The sequence below is a fragment of the Capricornis sumatraensis genome, chromosome 2, assembly GCF_032405125.1.
Source record: "Capricornis sumatraensis isolate serow.1 chromosome 2, serow.2, whole genome shotgun sequence".
Classification (NCBI taxonomy): domain Eukaryota; kingdom Metazoa; phylum Chordata; class Mammalia; order Artiodactyla; family Bovidae; genus Capricornis; species Capricornis sumatraensis.
This window is the reverse complement of record NC_091070.1, coordinates 164284189-164309305: the sequence shown is the minus strand read 5'-3', so window position 1 is coordinate 164309305 and position 25117 is coordinate 164284189. Positions and strand designations below refer to the sequence as shown.

Below are 25117 nucleotides of genomic sequence, written 5' to 3'. Positions count from 1 at the left end.
GACTCAATGGACATGAGTTTGAGCGAGTTCCAGGAGTTGGTGCTGGACAGGGAAGCCCAGCATGCTGAACTCCATGAAGTTGCAAAGAGTCAGACATGACTGAGTGACTGAACTGAACTGATATCTGTGTAAATATATATTTTTTGGTGAATTAAGCCTTTTGCCATCCTATAATGTCCTTGTCTCTTATAAAAAATTTAACTTAAAGTTTATTTTGTCTTACATTAGTATAATGACTCCTGTTCGGTTTGGATTGCTATTCACATAAAATATCTTCGTACTTCATTTCACTTTCAACCTATGTGTATCCTTAGATCTCAAGTAAGTCCCATGCTCACTTTGGCAGAACATATACAAAAATTGGAACAATATAAAAAAGATAAGCATCGACCCTACACATGGATGACACACAAATTTGTGAAGTTTTCCATATTTCTACGTTCAGGTTGAGAGAGGAGCATTGACATATATACACTACTGTGTGTAATTAGATAGCTAGTGGGGAGCTTCTGGGAGCTTAGCTGGGTGATCTGTGAGGACCTAGAGGGGTGGGATGGGGGTGGGATGGGAGGGAGGCTCAAGAGGAAGAAGATATAAGTATACTTATGGCTGATTCCCTGGTAGCGCTAGTGATAAAGAACCCTTCTACCCATGTAGGATACAAATGAGATGAGGGTTCAGTCCCTGGATTGGGAAGATCCCCTGTAGGAGGGCATGGCAACCCACTTAAGTATTCTTGCCTGAAGAATCTCATGGACAGGGAAGACTAGCATTCTACAGTCCATGGGATCACAAAGAATCGGACACGACTGAAGCAATTCAGCAGGCACGTGGCTGATTCATGCTGTGGTAGGAGAGAAATGAACACAGTATTGTAAAACAATTAACCTCCAATTAAAATTTTAAAAATAATAAAATAAAGTGAATCCCATAAACAACATTTGGTTGGATATAAATAATGTTCAATATGTTTGCTTTCAATGATTTGTACTAGAATGGTCAATTCTTTGAAGAAATACCTACAAAGTAAACTCAAATTCAACCTCTATCTTTGCTTAAAGTTAGAATTGACCTAGAGTAATCAACAGTGCTGTTTTTCTATAGGTTTACATGTCCCTATTATACACCTACTACAGAGATCTATGCAGCTTTGTTAAATAGCTTATTGTTCTTCAGTAGGTACCCTGCATAATTTCTACCTCAAGTGGTACTCTCTTAGGAAAACTTCTGAGGGAATAGATTCTGTTTACCTATGCTGTGTCTCTGGGTTTTTACTTATTTGGTTCATTTTGTTTTTTAGTCGCTTGTCAGTTCTGGAATTGATTTGAGTTATAAAATGTTTTACTTACCCACCCTCAGATGAAAGTATAATTTGAAAATACTTTCTCTACCCCTACAATTCAGAAATGTTTTGACTCTATAAGACCACTTGCTCGGTACTATAAATCATCCTGATAGATACAATACCCTAAGATTTGATTTTAAACTCCTAAAATTTGGTCATTTGTTTATTTATAGTTTCTACAGCTACAAAATAATGAGGAAATGTTTAGTAAAATTCTAAAAAAAAGTACACTGTACCACAAAGACTTTAAAGCACACACAAATCAGACCACATTCTTCTATACCATAAATAAATAAAATGCTTTAATTCAACAAATGTTGAATGCTAGCTACTGCAAATATCACCAACATAAATTGTTTATAACACAAAGCAGATTTTACTTTTTACTGTAGTAAGGGAGAGATCATTATCTCTTTAAAGATATAGCAGTAACTTAGAAGAGGAAAGGTAAGATCAAAATTAATTCAGAATTGAAAGTTTGGTTGAAGGCGGATTTTTTTCATGTAAAAAGTTGTTGGAAATTGGTAAATATCACCACTTTAAAGTAGTACAGGATTGGTAGAAATAGCAAAGTGAGGATTTTTCAAAGACTCTTAGGGCACAACTGTCTCTTAATGCTTTCCATTGAAGAGTTAAAAGATCTTTCAAAAAGTGTCTATAATGAAATAGCAAACCATTTGATAAATAAACTCCTGGACCAGTAAAAAAGTGTTCATAAATATAGTAGAACATCAGACTCATGCTAACATGAACAGTAGATATGGTTTCTGTTCTTAGTGTTCAGGTCAAATGTAGGAACACATGATTTCAGTCCTCACAAAGAATGCTACATGCCCACCAAACGCAACTTATTTTTCTCCTACACACTGTAAGTACAGCTACACTATAGTTCTTAGCCTCTTCTTCAGCTTTGTATAGACCAGTAATTGAGTTCTGGCCAATGGAATGAGGCTGGAGAATACATGGCCTGTAAAATGTATGCACAAACTTCCATGTTCTCTCCTGTTCCTCACTCGGTTGCTGGACATTTATGCCAACAATTGTAACTATGAGCACAAAGGGGTAGAGCTATGGAAAGAAAGGAGCCTGGGTCCATGAATAACTTCATTAAGCAGACCTCCTACTTCCCCCTTCTCCTCTCTCTCAACATAATGCCCCAACACCTACAACCACATGGAATTTTAATATCAAGGGAAAATACTGTTTAATCATGCTAAGTCATCAAAATATTGAGATTTATCTCAGTTTCAGTCTTAGTCCAGTTCAGTTCACTCACTCAGTCGTGTCCGACTCTTTGTGATCCCATGAATCACAGCACGCCAGGCCTCCCTGTCCATCACCATCTCCCAGAGTTCACTCAGACTCACGTTCATCGAGTCCGTGATGCCATCCAGCCATCTCATCCTCTGTCATCCCCTTCTCCTCCTGTCCCCAATCCCTCCCAGAATCAGAGTCTTTTCCAATGAGTCAACTCTTCGCATGAGGTGGCCAAAGTACTGCAGTTTCAGCTTCAGCATCATTCCTTCCAAAGAAATCCCAGGGCTGATCTCCTTCAGAATGGATTGGTTGTATCTCCTTGCAGTCCAAGGGACTCTCAACAGTCTTCTCCAACACCACAGTTCAAAAGTATCAATTCTTTGGTGCTCAGCTTTCTTCACAGTCCTACTCTCACATCCATACACGACCACTGGAAAAACCATAGCCTTGACTAGATGGACCTTAGTCAGCAAAGTAATGTCTCTGTTTTTCAACATGCTCTCTAGGTTGGTCATAACTTTTCTTCTGAGGAGTAAGCGCCTTTTAATTTCATGGCTGCAATCACCATCTGCAGTGATTTTGGAGCCCCCCAAAATAAAGTATGACAATGTTTCTACTGTTTCCCCATCTATTTCCTATGAAGTGATGGGACCAGATGCATTGATCTTAATTTTCTGAATGTTGAGCTTTAAGCCAACTTTTTCACTCTTCTCTTTCACTTTCATCAAGAGGCTTTTTAGTTCCTCTTCACTTTCTGCCATAAGGGTGGTGTCATCTGCATATCTGAGGTTATTGATATTTCTCCCGGCAATCTTGATTCCAGCTTGTGCTTCTTCCAGCCCACTGTTTCTCATGCTGTACTCTGTATAGAAGTTAAATAAGCAGGGTGACAATATACAGCCTTGACGTACTCCTTTCCCTATTTGGAACCAGTCTGTTGTTCCATGTCCAGTTGTAACTGTTGCTTCCTGACCTGCATTTAGGTTTCTCAAGAGGCAGGTCAGGTGGTCTGGTATTCCCATCTCTTTCAGAAATTTCCACAGTTTATTGTGATCCACACAGTCAAAGGTTTTGGCATAGTCAATAAAGCAGAAATAGATGTTTCTCTAGAACTCTCTTGCTTTTTCGATGATCCAGCAGATGTTGGAAATTTGATCTCTGGTTCCTCTGCCTTTTCTAAAACCAGCTTGAACATCTGGAAGTTCATGGTTCATGTATTGCTGAAGCCTGGCTTGGAGAATTTTGAGCATTACTTTACTAGCGTGTGAGATGAGTGCAATTGTCTACTTACCCTAATTTACTTTGATCTTGGTATCAAATTAATATTCTTAAAGCAGTCAAATTGCTTTCAATGACCTGAATCCTCCCACCATTTTCTCATTTCTAAATATCCTCTTGTCTATCATTCCTATTCATTTTGATCATTTTTTTAATGTTTAATGTGTATTTCATATCAGTAGCTTTGTCTGAGACCTTTGGCTAAAAGTCTTTTTCCCCTTGTTTTGGGTTTTTGAATTCTAATTATCTGACCAATAACAATGCCGACCTCACTTTCTCAAGAGAATAGTTTCCTGATTAAATCCCTCCCAAGACTAAGAGTTCAGGTTCCTATCAGACTTAGTATTATTTTGCAGTTCTTTATAAAGGTAATTTTAAAAATAAGGAAATTGCAACTGTGTAATTTTGAACCCAACCAAAATGTGAATTTCTTGAGGATAGGAGCTAATTGTATATTAGTTATTATTATATCCCTCATAGCCTGTTCAATGAATATTATGGGAAGAAATAAATGAAAGATGGAAGGAGGAAAGGAAGAAAGGATGAAGAAAAGGAAGAAAAGAAGGAAGAAAGAAAACTAGGAAGAAATTGTAACTAGGCACTTACACTGAAACCCTGAACATCTCATTCCTCCTCTTTGTTGTATGCCCATATTCTAGTCTCCAAGATCTATCACTGAAGCCTTTCTGAGGATGTCAAAAAGTTTGTGCTAATCAAGATTCTCTCTGTGCTCACATTTTAGAAGATTCCTCTGAACCCTTTTCTCAGTTAGACCTCAACATCTTGGTCCCTTAAATCTGTTGACCTGTCTAGCCCAATTTTAGCAAGAATCCTGCATAGGCAAGTTTAGAGAGAATAATTCACCCTTGGTATCTTATCCCTCTCAGTATCTGATCAAATCTTCATCTTCCACCCCTGGCATCTAATCACTCTGGCCTCTCTTCTCCAAGAATCCTGTTAAGTCAGCTTAGCAGTAATTCTCCTACCCTCCTTTGATGTCTCTGCTTAGTAGTTTCCTATTTATTGAATCGTCATCCTATCCTTTGACTATAAAACACATTGCCTGTCATTGCCATATTCAGAATTGAGCCCAGTTCTACATGGAGATCTCTCTTCCTCTATTGCAACAATTGTTGGGTGGAATCTATCTGTACTGTAACTACTGTCTGGCTTTCTAGTTCCTTTAATCCTACAAGACCTTAGGTTCTCTCTCCAGAATTTCTAGATGTGTGCATCTAGAAATACGCACATCTTATTTTATCTGGGTATCATATTATAATGGGTTGCTAATATGTGTGGTGACCATTTTTCTCATTTTCCTAGAACAGTCCTATACTTTCTATTGTAAGTATTAAAAGCATTCCTTTTACTCTCAAGAATGTTCTCGTTTGGATAAATTATATGGTGATTGCACTGTTAACAGATAAACTGAGGCATATTACAAATTTTGATAATTTATTTGAGCAAAAAATCAATTCCAGTTGGGCAATGTCAAACCAGAAGTGATTAGGAGTGTTCTACTGAAAGGAGCTGGAGATGAGGTTTTTATAGAAAAAATAGAAACAATGCAAAATAAATGGATAGCATTGGCTTATCTTAAGTAGTTACATTACTTGGGAAAGCTTAGGTGGGTGTTTGTGATTGTTCTTTTTATCTTCGAGACATTTATAGGAATTGACTCTGGCTTAAGTTTCAGTTTGTTTATATAGGCAACCTAAGCATTAGAGCCAGTCTACTGGCCTCCTTGTCAGATTACTTTAACGCTGCTGGTATCTAACCACCGTGATGTAGGTATTCTGAGGACAAGTTTATCTTCCATGGATTCTCTAACACAAACTATGCAATTCAAAACATGCAATGAATCATAAAGTACTAATAAGTGCATCATTAGCTGATGCAGTTAAGCCTTTGGGAAACATAAAAATATGTAAGCCACATTGGTATCAACTGGTTCCTTAAAATAATAATTACAAGAAGCATATACTTTAAGAAGTTATGATGAAATATCCCATGCTTAGAAAGCCTACAGAAGCAAACTGAAACCGAGTCAGTGCCAGCGTGTGAATGCTCAATCGTGTCCAGCTCTTTGTGACTCCATGGACTATAGCTTGGCAGGCTTCTCTGTACACAGGGTTTTCCAGGCAGGAAATACTGGAGTAGGTTGCTATATCCTTCTCCAGGAGATCTTCCTAACTCAGGGAGTGAACCCCTGGTCAGTTGTGTCTCCTGAATTAGCAGGAGGATTCTTTACCACTTGAGCCAGCTGCAAAGCCCAAAATACTAATAAATGCATAATTAGCTGATGTAGTTAAGCCTTTGGGAAATATCACAAAAACCTGTAAGCCACATTTGTATCAATTGTTTCCTTAAAATAATAATTGCATGAAGTATATACTTTAAGGAGTTATGATGAAACTTCCCAAAGGACTAATTTACTTCTCAAGGATGATTTTACATACTGAGAGCATCGGGAACAATAATTATTATAATAATCAATCAAAGAGAGAACTGGGCATTTGTTTTAATGTTGCTTCATCACTGCTGAAAGAATTCTCTCAGGATTATACCTTCTATAAACTCAGTTGTAAAGTGAAACATACAACTGCCTCTAGTATAAATACTTCAGTGCACTTCATAGATGTAAGGGATCATGATGACGCAGAAAGGAGGTAGTATAAACTATATTTAAAAAGTTTAAGAATGCCATTAAATCAGCATCTAGTAACAGCCAATAAGACACAAATTAACATGAGTAATTTCTAAGGATTTGGAAGGGGGATCTGAATTCATAGGGATCTTAAGGGAAAAAATTACATCAGAAAATATTTGAGGTTGAGATTTTAGATTATTTTGTGATTTATTTTCCTTTCATTCATTCATCTATTTTCCTCATTTAAAACAGTTAAGTGTATTTTGTGGACAGTGTATTGGACTACATATGCAAAAACTGTGGAAGATATAAAGAAGAGTGTGCTGCAACCTTATGTCCTAATAAGTGTTATTAAGCAGCATGGTAGAAAAGATGAACAAAACAAAGTCTTGAAACATCTGAAATGTATGTAGAGAATATTGAGGAGGAGGAAGACTTAGGAGTCTGAAATCTGGTTATATGATTCAGTATCATATTTCAGATGAGTGTTAACCTGATTTTACATTAGGGTAGTGGTATGAAAAACAGGTCGGAAGAACAACAGGGACCATATGGCTTTATATTCAGAAGGAATTGATAACCAGCTGGAAGTAGAGTGTAATGGATTGATGGAAAATTGTTGCAAAAATTCTAGCATCACTCTATACAAATATCTATGCTCTTTACAATTTGGCATCACAGCCACTTTCCTCAAGAGGTGGTGTCTATTTTTCCAAACTAACTCTGGGGTTAGTCATACAACTTCCTTTGTCCACTTTCTTTGATAGTGGCAAACTTGCTACAAGTGTAGACTTGAAAATACTTTCTCATTTCCACTTTCTTTCTTGGAACACAGCTACCATTGTGGAAACAGGCCCAAGCTAGCTTACTAAGAGGAAGTAATATCTAGAGCAGAGCTGAGAACTCCAGTTGAGGTCACCTTATATAGCCAGATTCTAGTTGAACTGTCACCTGTGTGAACCTGGAGAAGATCAATCACCCAAAGAAACAGGATCAGGCAGGCACCCCACTGGCTTCTGAGAAACAATAAATAGACATTGTATATATTCCTGAGATTTAATGTCTTTTTTTCCCCCAAAGCATTATTTCATCAATAAACATATTGGTAAGAAAGAGAGAGGGAAAAGGCAAAGATGAACATAAGATTTTTCACATTTGCTGTTTTTAATTTCAATCTCACTATGAGATAGTATATCCCTAAGTATCCAATTCTTTGCGACTCCATGGACTGCAATATGCCAGGCTCCTCTGTTCATGGGGATTCTCCAGACAAGAATACTGGAGTGGATTGCCATGCCCTCCTATAGGAAGTGAAGTGAAGTCACTCAGGCGTGTCCTATTTTTTGTGACCCCATGGACTCTAGCCTACCAGGCTCCTCCTTCCATGGGATTTTTCGGGCAAAAGTACTGGAGTGGGTTGCCATTTCCTTCTCCAGAGGATCTTCCAAACCCAGGGATTGAACCTGGGTCTCCCGCTTTGAAGGCAGATGCTTTACCATCTGAGCCACCAGGAAAGTGCCCAACACAGGGATCGAACCCAGGTGTCCTGTATTGCAGGCAGATTCTGTACTATCGGAGCTGCCAGGGAAGCAAGCATTTTCTAACATGTGAGAAAATTCACTGTTAACCATTTTGAGAATGTAAAAATTCAAAAACATTTCTGAATACGTGATTTCTGAATATGTGAAATCCTGGGTTTTCTCCTTCAGTTTAACTATGTGATATATTATCATATGAACATCTTATTTTGAGAATAACTTCTTTTTGGATGACTTATTGTCTACTTGCAGAAGAAAGCGACAGAAAAGGAAATATTTGTTTACATTTGTGAAAGTAATTTCTGACTTACTAATTGAAATTTCATATGCCATGAATTATGTAGCTAAAATCTTAGGCAAATGGGATACTTGATCACTCCAAGCAACATCAATTCAAATTCAAAAAAAAGATTAATTACTAAGTTTTAAGCTCAGCAATAGCATTGCTCTTTCAGGCAATTATTTTTAATGTCTTCATTGAAGACAAGCATATTTCTATAGAATGTTTTAAATGCCTTTATTACAATAAGTAGTGTACTCAAAATATTGGTAGAAGAATACATAGTAAGTAAAGGATTCTTTACAGAAGTATTTAGTATCTGTATTTTATTTTACTGTTCTCTATTCTATTTACTAATGGAATACTTTATAGTAAAGAAAAAGAAAAAAAAACTTCTTTTCTAAAGTCTTTCTTACTATATATAGCACACATCTCTGAGCCTTAACAATAATCATAAGTATCCATTTGGCCAACAATTATTATTTTCTGTATAATTACTCCAACTGATTCATTAAGTATTGAAAATGGAATTCTCTGGGTGTTATAATTGAGAACAATGAATTGGATATTTAGAAACTTAAGACCAGCTTGCCTCACAATTATCTTAGGTTCTTTTTTTTTAAATTGTTATTATTATCTTTAATCATTGAAAGTGAAATTTACTCAGTGGTGTCTGACTCTTTGCAACCCCATTTGCCTTCCAGGCTCTTCTGAACATGGAATTCTCCAGGTCAGAATACTGGAGTGGGTAGCCATTCCCTTCTCCAGGGGATCTTCCCAATCCAGGGATTGAACCCAGGTCTCTTGCATTGCAGGTTGATTCTTTAGCATCTGAACTACCAAGGAAGACCTTTTAATCATTATGTGACCTTAATAAAAGTTAATAATTGCAACTGTCCTTAAAGTTATGTTTATCCATGGTAAAAAAATTATAATATGGTATATGGTATTATATGGTAAAATATGGTAAAAAAAAGTTATCTTGATACTTCAAATTATAATTCTTCAAAAATAGGACAACACATTTTTTATGTGCTTGCTCATGATAAATTATAGAATGATAATTATTGTTTGTTTTGAGTTATTGAGCCCTGAAAAGTTACACTTTAAAATGAAGTTTCTCTTTCATTTTACTAATGTTTCTTTCCTTTCCTTTCTTTCTTTTCTGGTGCTAAGCTTATCTTTTACATTTGTTTTGAATTTAGGCTCTCAGGTTTACCAAGACTGGAAAGCCATTTCGTTAAGTAGTGGATAGCATCAATAGATAGATTTTGTTCTCTTTGCACTTGTAAAAATTGCGTTTAAGATTATGAAAGGCTGTAAATACTAATAGTTTACCATATCACTAATGAATGGATACTCCTATTAGATATTAAGATAGAGTTATCTGTAATATGCCTTTTACAGTTTGGGGAAACACTGTAATATCTGTCTGCACTTGATGTTTGTTAAATGGTTTGGTGAGAACTTTGGTTCTAATGAAGATCAGCTTTGAGCAAAAACTGGTAAAAAAAATTATGAATAAATAGCTTATCTCCTCCTCAAAGATTACTGGAGTGAGAATCAAGAAGTAGGACAATTATACTGTGAGTCTGAAAAGTTTGTGCTTATGTCTCTGCAACTTCTGAGCAGACTGTCATGAAAGACCAATTACAGACTGAGAAAACAGATAGTTGGTTATTGTTATTATTAGAAGTATACTAAACAAAATGAAGGGAATTCATTTGATATATTGAGCAAGCAAAGAGAACACACAAAAGGCCAAATACCTTGCAGGCTAAATGACAGACTTGTTAACGTTCTCTCACCACATTCAACACATTCCAGCTCCTTGTAAAAAGCCAATTCTCTTCCCCAGTGTAATTTGTGGTTCATTAATTTCAGTTGGTTAGAAGTAAAAAAAATTACTGGAGGGTCAGGTAGGTTTACATCAGTTTAAAAGAAACAATAATTAGGAAAAAAAACAGTCCTTAAGGATTTGAGTTTTTATTGTTCAGTAAACCTCCTTGAATTAACTTTCAGTGAAGTTTTAGAATTCATCCAGTGTCACTGAAGGAGAAAAAGAAATACATCAATAAAAATGCTTTGTGAAATCATAAGAATAGCTGAATGTTGTACCTAAACCACTGCTGTATTTTGACCTCGTTAATGGCTCTATATTTTCTGCCTGTAAAGCTACCACAGTCTCAAAATCCCAAGGCAGATAAAGTGATTATAACAAGAGATAACTAATTCTGCGAATTTGTTCTGTTGTTAAATCGATAAAATCAAATTGTATTTTTGCTTCAAAGTTAATAGAATGATATTGAATAGATGTATATGATTACAGTCCTGATAAAGCACACTTGATTTTTACATCCATGGCTTCTTGTGTTAATGTTGACTGCTGATAGTTAAAAGATAAATCAAAGTCAAATTATGGGAAAAGGGCAATGGAAGTACCTGTGGGAGATAGGCTCAAAAGCAACCTAGCTAAGATTTAAAGGTCAAATCTGTGTTGCTTTAGTTGAGATCCAGCTATGAAAAGTATGATGAATTAGTGGTGAACAAAGGAAATTTATCTCCTGGATTACCTTGATTGGCAGAAATACATAGACCCAAAAGTCTCTGAAGCTCTCTTTTTTTCTTTTATTGACCAGAACTGATAAGAAGGTTTAAGACCTCTACACTTGCAAGTGAACTATAGTGAGATCATCAGTTCATTTCAGTTGCTCAGTTGTGTCTGGCTCTTTGTGACTTCATGGACTGCAGCATGCCAGGCTTCCCTGTCCATCATCAACTCCTGGAGCTTGCTCAGACTCATGTCCATCGAGTCGGTGATGCCATCCAACCATCTCATCCTCTGTTGTCCCCTTCTCCTCCCGCCTTCAATCTTTCCCAGAATCAGGGTCTTTTCAATGAGTATTGAGTTTCAGCTTCAGTATCAGTCCTTCCAAAGAACATTCAGGACTGATTTCCTTTAGGATAGGCTGGTTGGATGTCCTTGCATTCCTAGGGACTCTCAAGAGTCTTCTCCAACACCACAGTTCAAAAGCATCAATTCTTTGGTGCTCAGCTTTCTTTATAGTCCAACTCGCACATCCATGCATGACTACTGGAAAAACCATAGCTTTGAATAGAGGGACCTCTGTCGGCAAAGTAATGTCTCTCCTTTTTAATAGGCTGTCTAGGTTGATCATAGATTTTCTTCCAAGGAATAAGCGCCTTTTAATTTCATGGCTGCAATCACCATCTGCAGTGATTTTGGAGCCCCGCAAAATAGTCTGTCACTGTTTCCATTGTTTTCACGCCTATTTGCTATGAAGTGATGGGACCAGATGCCATGATGCAGGAGTCTCTGGTGGAGGCATGGGTCGGTGGTGGCTTGCTGCAGGGTCAGGGGCACTGAGTGTGGCAGTGGGGTGCACTGGACCTTCTGAAGTAGGTCACCATTATCTTTATCATTTCAACCATAGTTTGGTCTCTGGTCAAACAACAGGGAGGGAACACAGCCCTACCCATCAACAAAAAATTTGTATTAAAGATTTACTGAGCATGGCCCTACCCATTAGAACAAGACCCAGTTTCCCACACCGTTAGTCTCTTCCATCAGGAAGCTTCCATGAGCCTCTTAAACTTTTCCTTTAGGATTGGCAGACAGAATGAAAACCACAGTCACAGAAAACTAATCAAACTGATCATATGGACCACAGCCTTATCTAACTCAATGAAATTATGAGCCATGCCATGTCGAGGCATCCAAGATGGAAAAGCCATGGTGCAGAGTTTTGACAAAACATGGTCCACTGGAGAAGGGAATGGCAAACCACTTCAGTATTCTTGCCTTGAGAACCCCATGAACATTGAGATCATAGAGAAAATAAAATTATCAAAAGTGTTTGATAAGACAAATCTTTCCAATGATAAATACCTACTAAGATTTGAAAAACTATTGAATCTTTTGAAACATTCATTGTGCCATTGATAAGTTCCACATAAATGTCAGTAAAGGACCATATGTGCCAGTGGTGATGAATTAGTATAGTCTAACTTTCTCTTGTTAATAAGTTTGAACACATTTAAAATATATTAAAAATTATTATAAAAATTGTATAAAAATTAACAAAACTATTTTGAAATCTGAAAGTTTTAAATGAGATAGAAAATAAATATTGATTCAGAAATGAAATCAGTGATTTTTCTTCTTTATTATCCAATAAAACTATACAGTGAACAAATATAATCAATGCACTAATACAACTGACTTTTTTCTAGATCCTTGAAACAAGCTATGTATGTTTCCTTCAGTTAGAATTAATCTTAGATAATTTTGAAAAGTTTGCTAATACGTTAAACAAATAGATTAAGGAAATAAATTTTTGCTTGTTTTTCCTTTCAAACTTTTTTTTTTTATTTGTTTCTTAGTGTGCTAGATAACTTTGCAAGGCTATATTCTACACAGGTAACGGGAAGCCTGAAGGAAGATGTTAACAAAATGGGATATAATGAACATGTCTAAAAACTGGCTGTAATAATATCATCTTGTATTATTTGAATTAGCAGTTTGATACAATTATTCATATACATTAATATTACTAAAATTAAATTTATAAATGAAACAGTTTACATTTATTTAGCATTGTGCAATATGAATAATCAAAAAGTGAAAATCAGTCTCTTAGAAATAATTAAACAAAAACTTCTTTTATCTGTAAAGGAGGTAAAAAGCATATTACTGAATATATGAATTACCTTTGTTTCTGAAATAAAGTTTTAAAAAGTAATTGAACACAATTGAAAGCTAGAGTTTACCCTAATATAATAACAACAGTTCCTTTAAATTATTATTACATGCTAAGCGCTGAGTTAAGGCTTTATTGTCTGGTAACATATTCATGGTTGCATGCTTAGTCACTCAGTCCTGTCTGACTCTTTGCCACCTCTTGTACGGTAGTCTGCCAGGCTCCTCTGTCCATGGGTTTTTCATGCAAGAATACTGGAGGGGTTGCCATTTCCTCCTCCAGGGGATCTTCCTGACCCAGGGATCACACCCAAGTCCTGGCTCCTGTGTCTGCCCTGAATTGCACGTGGATTCCTACTGGCTGAGCCATCTGGAATCTCCAGTAATACATTCATCTCACAACAAATGTAAGTCAGAGACTATTATTATTGTCTCTTAGAGATGGGATTAAGTGATTCATTGCACATCACAACTAGTACATGTTTGAATTCTTTGAATCTGGATTATTTTGTTTCTTTACTCCTTGACAGAGAACTAAGCTACTAGCATCTGTTTGGTGTTTAAAGTATTGCAGATGTTGAAACTATACATTTTTTTGTATTGGTCCTCTATTCTAACTATATAATATCACCCTTCATCTTGGGCAAGTAGTGTGAAGTAATATTGCAATAATATTTCAATCTCAACTCAGCAGTGAACTTACTCATTAGTGACATTCATTCCTTGAATTACCACACATTCATTAACTAAATAAAGATTCATTACTTTTCCTGGGTACAACTCCAGTTCAATACTGCCATGGATTGAATGTTACTTTCCAAAATTCATATGTTGAAATATAATCCTCTAGGTAATGGCCCATACTGGTGATTAGGTAATGAGGGTCAAACCCTTATAATTGGGATTAGTGCCCATATAAAAGAGACTCCTCAGAGCTCCTCAGCCTTTTCATTATGTAAAGAGCCAATAAGTCCAAAGCCTGTAGCAGTGGACCACAACCATGCTGGTGCCATGATTTTGGACTGGCCAGCTTCCCAGACTGTGAGAAATAAATTTCTGTTGTGGTATTTTTTAATAGCAATCCAAAAGAACTAAGACCAATAATAATGTTTTGTCTATTTTCTGGTACAATATGTAATAGTTAAAAAGACATCCAAGTTTTTACTCTTGAGGAGTTTAGTTAGAAAAATAGATCATAAACAAAGAAAGAAATCTGCCTACACATATGAGTAAAAAAAAAAGTTGATTCGGTATTAGTATATTCAGACACTTAGTTGTTTCCCATTCTATACACTGGGCCAAGATCAACTCTGTTTTAGTTGCTCATCTATGTATCAGTAGAAGCAGTATAGTAGCAGTTAAGACTTTGCCTTTGGAACTAGACCTCTGTATATAATCCTGATCTATCAGCACACACTTACTAGTTTCTGTAAACTTGGGGAAATTTCATAACTTCTTTAAACCCCAGCTTCCTCTTCTGTAAAATAAAAAGTTATATCAGCTCCATAGGATAAATGATAACAACAGTAACAATGATTTTGATAAATGTATTTGAAACATCTTTTTAAATTTTGAAAATAATTAGGTTTTTCTTCTTCATATTAAACATTTTCATTACTTTCAATGTTCTAAATTTTTGATTGTTAGGCTTAGATAAATAGCATATAATATATAACTTTATATGTCATTCTTTGTGCTATATCCTGGAGATAAAGTTTAAAGTTTTAAAAAACAAATGACATGGTCACCAAGAATTTTATAGTCCAGGGAAGAAAGACACAAAATTAATAATTTTAGTGTAATGAATAATTAGTTTGTTTTATTTTTACAGAAAATAATTATATTTCCTTCTCATTTTGTTTTCAACTCTGACAAAAAAATTAGGTTATGACTAAATCAGGTTGATTCCTATAGCACAGTAAGTCAGGTATAACTAAGAAAAATGATAGCTCAGTTCAATTGAGTTCACCCTCACATTAGTGTCTAACTCTTTGCAACCCCATGAAATGCAGCATGCCAGTACTCCCTGTCCATCACCAACTCCTGGAGTCTACCCAAACTAATGTCCGTAAAGTCAGTGATGCCATCCAACCACCTCATTCTCTGTTGTCCCCTTCTCCTTCTGCGCTCAATCTTTCTCAGCATCAGGGTCTTTTCCAATGAGTCAGCTCTTTGCATCAGGTGGCCAAAGTATTGGAGTTTCAGCTTCAACATCAGTCCTTCCGATGAACCACCAGGACTGATCTCCTTTAGGATGGACTGGTTGGATCTCCTTGCAGTCCAAGGGACTCTCAAGAGTCTTCTCCAGCACCACAGTTCAAAAGCATCAATTCTTCAGTGCTCAGCTTTCTTTATAGTCCAACTCTCACATCCATACATGACCACAGGAAAAACCATAGCCTTGACGAGATGGACCTTAGTCGGCAAAGTAATGTCTGTGATTTTGAATATATTATCCAAGTTGCTCATAACTTTTCTTCCAAGGAGCAAGTGTCATTTAATTTCATGGCTGCAGTCACCATCTGCAGTGATTTTGGAGCCCACAAAAATAAAGTCTGACACGGTTTCCACTCTTTCCCCATCTATTTGCCATGAAGTGATGGGACCGGATGCCATGATGTTCGTTTTCTGAATGTTGAGTTTAAGCCAACTTTTTCACTCTCCTCTTTCACTTTCATCAAGAGGCTTTTTAGTTCCTCTTCACTTTCTGCCATAAGGGTGGTGTCATCTGCGTATCTGGGGTTATTGATATTTCTCTCAGCAATATTGATTCCAATTTGTGTTTCTTCCAGTCCAGCGTTTCTCATGATGTACTCTGCATAGAAGTTAAATAAGCAGGGTGACAATATACAGCCTTGATGTACTCCTTTTCCTATTGGGAACCAGTCTGTTATTCCATCTCCAGTTCTAACTGTTGCTTCCTGACCTGCATATAGGTTTCTCAAGAGGCAGGTTAGGTGGTCTGGTAATCCTATCTCTTTCAAAATTTTCCACAGTTTGTTGTGATCCACAGAGTAAAAGGCTTTGGCATAGTCAATAAAGCAGAAATAGATGTTTTTCTGGAACTCTCTTGCTTTTTCCATGATCCAGCAGATGTTGGCAATTTGATCTCTGGTTCCTGTGCCTTTTCTAAAACCAGCTTGAACATCAGGGAGTTCACGGTTCACGTATTACTGAAGCCTGGCTTGGAGAATTTTGAGCATTACTTTACTAGCATGTGAGATGACTGCAATTGTGTGGTAGTTTGGGCATTCTTTGGCATTGCCTTTCTTTGGAATTGGAATGAAAACTGACCTTTTCCAGTCCTGTGGCCACTGCTGAGTTTTCCAAATTTGCTGGCATATTGAGTGCAGCACTTTCACAGCATCATCTTTCAGGATTTGAAACAGCTCAACTGGAATTCCATCACCTCCACTAGTTTTGTTCATAGTGATGCTTTCTAAGGCCCACTTGACTTCACTTTCCAAGATGTCTGGCTCTAGATTAGTGATCACATCATCATGATTATCTGGGTCGTGAAGATCTTTTTTGTACAGTTCTTCTGTGTATTCTTTCCACTTCTTCTTAATATCTTCTGCTTCTGTTAGGTCCAGACCATTTCTGTCCTTTATCAAGCCCATCTTTGCATAAAATGTTCCCTCGGTATCTCTAATTTACTTGGAGAGATCTCTAGTCTTTCCCATTGTGTTCTTTTCCTCTATTTCTTTGCATTGATCGCTGAAGAAGGCTTTCTTATCTCTTCTTGCTATTCTTTGGAACTATGCATTCAGATGCTTATATCTTTCCTTTTCTCCTTTGCCTTTTGCTTCTCTTCTTTTCACAGCTATTTGTAAGGGCTCCCCAGACAGCCATTTATCTTAGGGATAATTAAAGATACTATAACATTAATCACACAAGGATCTCTTTGGCATTACTCGTATTTTTGCCTTCATCCCCAGCCAGATTATGAGCATGTCAAAGAGTTTATAGGGAATTCCCTTGCTATCTGTGTAGCTGGCATTCAGACCTCACTGAGTGATGGCAAAAGATCTCAGATATAACGAAAATATACTGGAATCAAAGATGTTCTGATCTTCTGAGTTATATTTGGGTATATAGCAAGTGTGTGTCTTAGTCCATCAGGCTGCTAAAAATACCTCAGTCTGGGTGGTTTTATAAACAGAAAATAAATTTATCACAATTGTAGAGGCTAGGAATTGCAAGGTTGAGGCACTCAGCAGAATCAGTGTCTGTTCAGGATGTGTTTCTGGATCCATAAACAGCTGTCTCCCACTGTGTCCTTACATAATGAAAGGACCAAGAGGGCAGCCTGGGACCTCTTTTATTTTTTAACCCCATTCATGGGGCAGAGCTAATCAATCATCCGCAAAATAATCTCCCAAAGATCTCACCTCCAAATACCATCCTAGTGGCTCAGTGGTGAATAATCCATACCAATGCAGGAGACGTGGGTTTGATCTTTGGATCAGGAAGATCCCTGGAGAAGGAAATGGCAACCCACTCTAGTATTCTTACCTGGAGAATTCAATGGACAGAGAAGCCTGGTAGACTACCGTTCAGGGGTGCCCAAGAGTTGGACACAATTTTGTGACTAAGCCAGCCACCACCAAATACCATCACATTGGGGATGGCAAGGAAACAAGATTCTCCCCTAGAGGCTCCAGAAAGAATGCAGCATTCCTGACACATTGATTTTAGGACTTCCAGCCAATAACTTTGTGATACTTTGTTATAGCAGCAGTAGGAAACTGATACAGATATTGCTGTCATCATTGTTGCTATTGTTATGATTACTATTGTAACAACTATTACAATATTAAGTATATTAAACATAGACTATTGACTAGGTGAATCTTTGTAATTGAAATTGAATAATGTAAAAGAAGAAAATGTATATAATAGAAAAATAAAGAAATTTATGTTTTTTATGAGGAAAACAAAACCCTTCTCAAAAGATTATTAGATGCATAATTTCAAGAGTCAGGTGATACAGAATTTCTTGACCTAGAACAATACACAGTATACAATAAAATGTGCAAGGATTTTTGCCTAGGTATGTTGTAACATTAGAGGGGGAGAACAGGTTAGAGTTCATTTAAAACTCTATTTATTCCCTTAATGTGTTCGAGACTATTCCAAAATGTGCTGTGCTACATTGCTTCAGTCATGTCTGACTCTTTGCGACTCCACGGACTGTAGCCCACCAGTCTCCTCTGTCCAAGTGATTCTGCAGGCAAGAATATTGGAATGGCTTGTCATGCCCTCCTCCAGGGGATCGTCCCAACCCAAGGATTGAACCCAGGTCTCCTGCATTGTAGACAAACTCTTTGTGAGTCTTTGGACCATAGCCTGCGAGGCTCCTCAGTCCATGGAAATTTTCAGGCAAGAATACTGGAGTGGGTTGCCATACCCTCCTCTAGAGGATCTTCCTGACACAGGAATCAACCCACACCTCATGTGTCTTCTGCATTACAGATGGATTCTTTACCCACTGAGCTATCGGAAATTCCCTATTTTCAGTTTGTATCTGCATTCTATTTGAAAGAGTCAGACACAACTGAGTGACTTTCACTTCCATAGTGATTATCAGATGGAGCTTGTTCGGCAAGATACACCAGTGCTTTGTGAGAAGAAAGTTGATTTTGACTACTCTAGAGACTGCTGAAGAAACACCTAAAATACTGGATAGAAAGCCATATGGTTTAATCTAAGTCTTCAGGGCAGAATGTCATTGGGTTCAAAACTTCCCTGTACTTCATCCACTGAGCAATACAATAAATGGAAACCAACTCTGAATATTCCCTGGAAGGACAGATGCTGAAGCTGAAGCTCCAATACTTTGGCCACATGATGTGAAAAGCTGACTCTTTGGAAAAGAGCCTGATATTGGGAAAGATTGAGGGCAGGAGGAAGAGGGGGTTACAGAGGATGAGATGGTTGGATGGCATCATTGATTCAATGGACATGCATTTGAGCAAACTCAGGGAGATAGTGAAGGACAGGGGATGCTGGAATGCTGCAGTCCATGAGGTCGCAAGGAATAAGACAAGACTTAGCACCTGGACAACAACAACTTCATACACTGAGCAATCCAACAAATACACTGCTTACTCTATATTCATCAATAATTTAGCAGTGCATTTAGGTAGATCAGATAACTCCTGATGGCATAAGTATCAGTCATGCTTTGTGAAATATCCCATGTGACTTTGAATGAAAATATTTTTAATTGAATGCAATTAGCACTTACAGGACTTTGCTGTAAAATTGACATTTATTACAAATGCATATTGTAAAGATTTCTTTACTAATTTACATACAATTTTTTTACTAATTAATATCAATATTGTTACTAATTCTCATGCAGTATCTTTCTTAATTAAATTGGATTTATTCTTTAGGAATTAATTTGTATACCAAGAGAAATTTTAAATCAATCAGTTGGAGAGCTACTTCATTTCAAATTTATTCTCATTTTTTTTTTCTTTTTTTAAGGTTTATTTTGGCTCAGAATATATTAGGCTAATTATATTAAGTTTTTGGCCCTGTGAAATGATTCCATTTTAAAATATTTTAGGTAGTAGCCTATGGACTTTTACCTCAGAATGTGCCTTAGACATATACAAATTGACAAATAAAGTACAGCCTAATGTGCCTTAATATTATATTCCCAACTCATGTAGACAAGTCCCTTTCTAGAATCTTCCATGGACAATCTAGTATTTCATCTCTTAAAGATTAAGTCTATCATTAGCTTAATCTCAGTAATGCTTCTGCTCTTTTTCTAGAATAATGTTACCTAGAAAATTTACCTTTAAATTTTCCTTTGTTTTAACATTCCACAGGACTACACTACAACTCTGTGAGTAAATGTTCCTTATTCTTATCTCTTTGTTTAGTTTCCTCTAAAACATAGGCTAAACTACTTATTATTCACGATCTGATAGAAGCATTGATAGCTATGGTGATAGGAGATTTGTTTCTTTCCAGTGGCCCCTGATTTTCATTGGCGGTTAGATCTCTTTATAGTTAAATTCTCTTAGACATAAACCAGAATTTATTCTCAGAAATTATTTCTTTATATCATTTAGATAAGAAAAGAAAAACTAAGATTGGAGTCAAGAGTGTTTTTTCTCAAAATATATTTTAATCAGATTTATACTATAAATTTGTTTAAATGATTTCATTTTGTTTCAATCAAATTTACTTCTTCATTTTAATTAGATACAGTCTTATGTTTGCATTGCATTTGAGCACACAATATGCTTTTTGAGAAACTGTTTATCCAATACATATTTATGGGCAATATCTCATTTTTCACAAAGAAATCCCATTTTGAGTGAGCTTACTTTTTCACTAAGAGACATAAAATAGTATTAGTTTTACATTTAGGTATTACCTTAAAGGGGCTTCCCTGGTGACTCAGATGGTAAAGAATCCACGTGCAATATAGGAAACCTGGGTTAGATCCCTGGGTTGGGAAGATCCCTTGAAGGAGGGCATGGCAACCCATTCCAGTATATTTGCCTGGATAATCCCTGTGGACAAAGGAGCCTGGCAGACTACAGTCCATGGGGTCACAAAGAGTTGAATACGAATAAGTGACTAAGCACAGCACAACACAGTATATGTTAAGGCAGCTTTGGCTCTGGAGTTGACTGACTGCTTGTGTTTATTTTCCTATCTTATCTCTTTCTAGATATATCACCAAGATAATTGTTTTAATTTATTCATTTTAATTGGAAGATAACTACTTTACAATATTTTGATGGTTTTTGCCATACATCAACATGAGGCTATCATAGGCCTACCTGTGTCCCCTCTCTCCTGAACTCCCCTCCCACTTTCCTTCCTCCAGGTTGTCACAGAGAATCAGCTTTGGGTTCCCTGCATCATATCAAACTTCCTCTGGCTACCTTTTTTACCTATGGTAATGTATATGTTCCAGTGTTATTCTCCCAAATCATCCCCCTTTAACCATTTTTTTTTTAATCTACTAAAAAAGAGATAGTTATAGTAACTTATAGAGCTATGTTTGGAAGAAAACATATTATAGTAGTAATAGTCAAAGTAATAGTGATAGTATTTATTAATTGCTCATTATAAACAAGGCAGTGTTTAACCATCTCACTTAAAGTGTTGATAAAATGAGAAACTAAGTAGGTTGACCAACTTACTTAAATAGTTCAAGAGGCAGAGTAGGAATTTGAACTCTAAATTATCTACTTACAAAGATATTTGAACATCAAACTAAATAACTTCTTTAAAGGGAACTTTTTGTTAATGATGGGATTGATAGTGATAATAATGATAAACGGGTTAAAAAGGCATATTCAACCCTTATTTTCTAATTTATCAACTACATATGAATAGTCATATTGAAAGAGCAATTTACTTCCATTAGAATTTAAAAATATATTTTTTTATTTTCTGAAACTATTAGTGTGAATATACTACAAGTGTGACTATATATTTTAGGTTTAAATTTAAATTCTGATTAGGTTCTTGATGTTAATTGCTGTTAAACACTTATTCTGCCAGCAATGTTACATTTCACAAGTCTAATAAGAAAAATGTGATGCTAATATAAAAATATTTTGGTAAAACAGTAATTTACCTGCCCACTTATATTTTCCAGTCCATCAGGGTAATTGTAAACAGTTTACTATTTAGATAGTGAGTTTTATTCAACCTATCTTTAAAAAAGGGACTTTTTAAGCTTTATGATAATTTCAGAAAATAAGGACTGAAACAATTTTTAAGCAATCCATATTTTTAGATCTTGCATTGCGAAAACTGGTTATACAGAGGAGAAAAAAAATAAAACTATCTACATTCAACAAAGACCAGAGAGGTTAGTTTCTATAGCATTTCTTTTTCTTTCTTTCTTTTTTTATTTTTTTACTCCATCCTCAGAAGACAGAAGAAAAGGACAAGTGAACATTTCCCACAAAAGCAGTCATTTGTTCTCTGAATTCAATGCTACCAAAGTATAAAACCCATTGCTATAGACTCTGCCAAAGACATTCAGAAAGTCTAAAGCTTCTTTTGCTATGAAAGGTATTACTTCTGTGACATCTTCAAAGGAGCCAAAAATTTCCTTTTCTGCACTTATAAACCCCATATTGAGGGATATATTCTGGGTAACAAAACCAGTAAGAGAATGAGAGTCTGTACTATTACAGAGAAGGACAAAAAATGTAACCAAGAATTATATATGAAAGAAATGTACATATTATATTTAAACTGAAAAATATGTAAATGTGTTGATATATTTTCAATAACTCAAGCAATACCTGCAAGCATTTTTAAACTCATAATCAATACTGATGCACAAAATGATATAGCCTTTTCACATAGTTGTTTCAAAGTTTTCAAATATATCGACAAACTGTTTAAATGTATAATGTTCATTAAACAGTACTTGTGTGTAATTATTTTGTATACCTGTTAGACTTAACATGTAAAGTGGTTAGCATTATTTATGATTTTTCCAGACATGCCATTCTCTTTTAGCAATGCTTTTGGCTTTTATATAGTGCTTCCCATTAATAAAAGGAAGTAACATTTTAAAATGAGGAATGAATCTAAGCTTTAAATAAATTGCATATGATTTACAGTTTTATATGTGGCATTTAAATAGGGTTGTACTATTCAAAATATGCTCTCTCATTACATGGTTTAAGTTTGAAGTATAAACCATTGTTCATAATCTTACACCTTCATTAAAATGTCTTGTTTCCATCCTGAGTATTAGAAAAGATTCTGAAGAAGCATATGTTGTTAATTAGCTAACCAATAGTGGTATATTGTTTAGTCAAAATGAAGGTGTATTTCATTTTGGAAATACCAAAATTATTTCTCAAGGTACTAGAGTACATATTTGGTTATTAAATATGCATTTCTTTCAGATTTTTCCTTATAAAGATGGTTTTATCAAGTATCATTAATAAGTGACATTTATGACCTACAGCTGCCAACTGATATGGATTTTTTTAGAACTCTTCATTATTCTAATGTATTGTTCCTATTGCACATTCTTGGGTTCTTAAAAATATTTATGTTTCAAATATTTCCATCTTAGTTAAGGAAAAAAATTATTGAAAGGCCTGTGGAATGAAAGATCATATGACTTAAAAGGTACTCAGTGATTTATGACATTGTTACCACCCATCATTGAGTAAATGAGGCTTGAAACTGACTAATGTTTCTCTTCATTTTGTTTGTTGGAAACATTTATAACTTCCTCCAGGGATTTTTCAGTGCTTTATTAGAGAGTAGTGCTGAAAAAAAAATCTTGAACTGTTACTTGGTTTTAATTACATTTGAGAAATAATACTTTGGACTTAGTATTTGGAAGTCACTTGACTTGGTAAAATTCCTTTGCATTTTTTGCATATGTACTGATATAGGTGAACATTAGCACTAATACTAAAATAGATTTCAAGTCAACATTTCTTCAAATGATTATTTTCTATTTTTATACACCTGTATCAAATTATAGAAGAAAATCAGGTTCTCCAAATTTCTTTCTTGGTGTTTAACCCAACCGAACCTAACACAAAGAGATGACGTGATAGTCTGAGCTTAAAGTTGCAAATGTAATGGACATTAAGAAAAGTTCTACTGCTTCAAAAGGAAAAGAAAGTATACAATATACTTTCAATGCTTTTGCTATGAAGTTAAGAAATTTCTTTTTTTTTTTAATTTTTATTTTTTAATTTTAAAATCTTTAATTCTTACATGTGTTCCCAAACATGAACCCCCCTCCCACCTCCCTCCCCATAACATCTCTGTGGGTCATCCCCATGCACCAGCCCCAAGCATGCTGTATCCTACGTCAGACATAGACTGGTGATTCAATTCTTACATGATAGTATACATGACAGAATGCCATTCTCCCAAATTTCTTAATGTACACGTTCAACTTCTCTTTTTATGCTCAAGCATTTTGCTCAAATAAAAAAACAAAAACTTTATGTTATCTTTCTGTAAATTTCCAAGATTGAACCCAAACTGTGGTCATCTTTGGATTTTGATACTTAGAATAGCGGGATCCATTTTTTGTTAATTTCTGAAGGAAATAATTTATTCTTTGGAAAATTTATCATGGATAAAAATTTTAGTTCAAGAATTTAGTATCAGTATAAACAAAGAAAATAGATTCTAAATGTTTTTCTCTCACTTTTAGTCTTAGAATGGGTGTTTGAAACACAAATGATAACACAATTTATTTTAAGTTCAGAAAATCACTGGGAATTCAAGATAGCATCACTTTGGAAAATATATAACAAAACAATGGTTAAGCCTACTAAAACCTGATAGACTTTGATTTAAATCACTTTTGCTATTAACTGTGTTATCAAGAGTTACTTAATGAGTCTGAAAGTTTAGTTGAATCTCTAAATTAGAATTATAATAAAAAATAGACCTTATTTTCTTGGTTTGCTACCAAGAAAAAAATGCGATACAGCATGTAAACAGCACAGTGGCAGGCACACATAAGCTTTCAAAAATATATATTTTAAAGAACATAAAATGGTATGATGTTTAAGATTTTGAGGTCTGCTTTGAGGCAGATATGATTTTCAATCTAGAACTTACTATTTTGCTTGCTGAATCTGAACGAGTTTAAAATTTTTGTTTATATTTAGTTAAATGTAAAAGCAGACAGTAATGTTACTTACATCTGCTCTGGTTGAGTATGATAATATAAGTAATGCACTTAAATACCCAGCACTTATATATGAAGTTTGAAGCAAATATTAGTTGTATTATTCTTGTTGATAGAAGCCTTTGAAAAGTATTTTTCCCCTTATTTTCAAACAACAGGATATTTTTGGAGTATGTTAGAGCACAGAATAGATTTAACAGGTTATTCTGGGAGCTGGACTCATCTGCATTTGAAACAGCAGAAAAACAGGAGAGGATGTTCTGTGTCAGCTGACTTTTGAGCATTCAGTGAGCCTTCATAACACTGGTGATTTTTGCACCAGCAGCGTGGAGACAGTATCATAGCCAGACCAAAAAAGGAGCAGATGGAAATGCT

General features: G+C 35.6%; 1 non-coding gene across 1 annotated transcript; it reads left to right on the top strand.

Annotated features, from left to right (window-relative positions):
- Positions 1-332: 332 nt before the first annotated feature.
- Positions 333-437, top strand: LOC138074692 (U6 spliceosomal RNA). Its single transcript, XR_011144515.1, has one exon. It is a non-coding gene; the product is annotated as a U6 spliceosomal RNA (small nuclear RNA).
- The last annotated feature ends 24680 nt before the right edge of the window (positions 438-25117 follow it).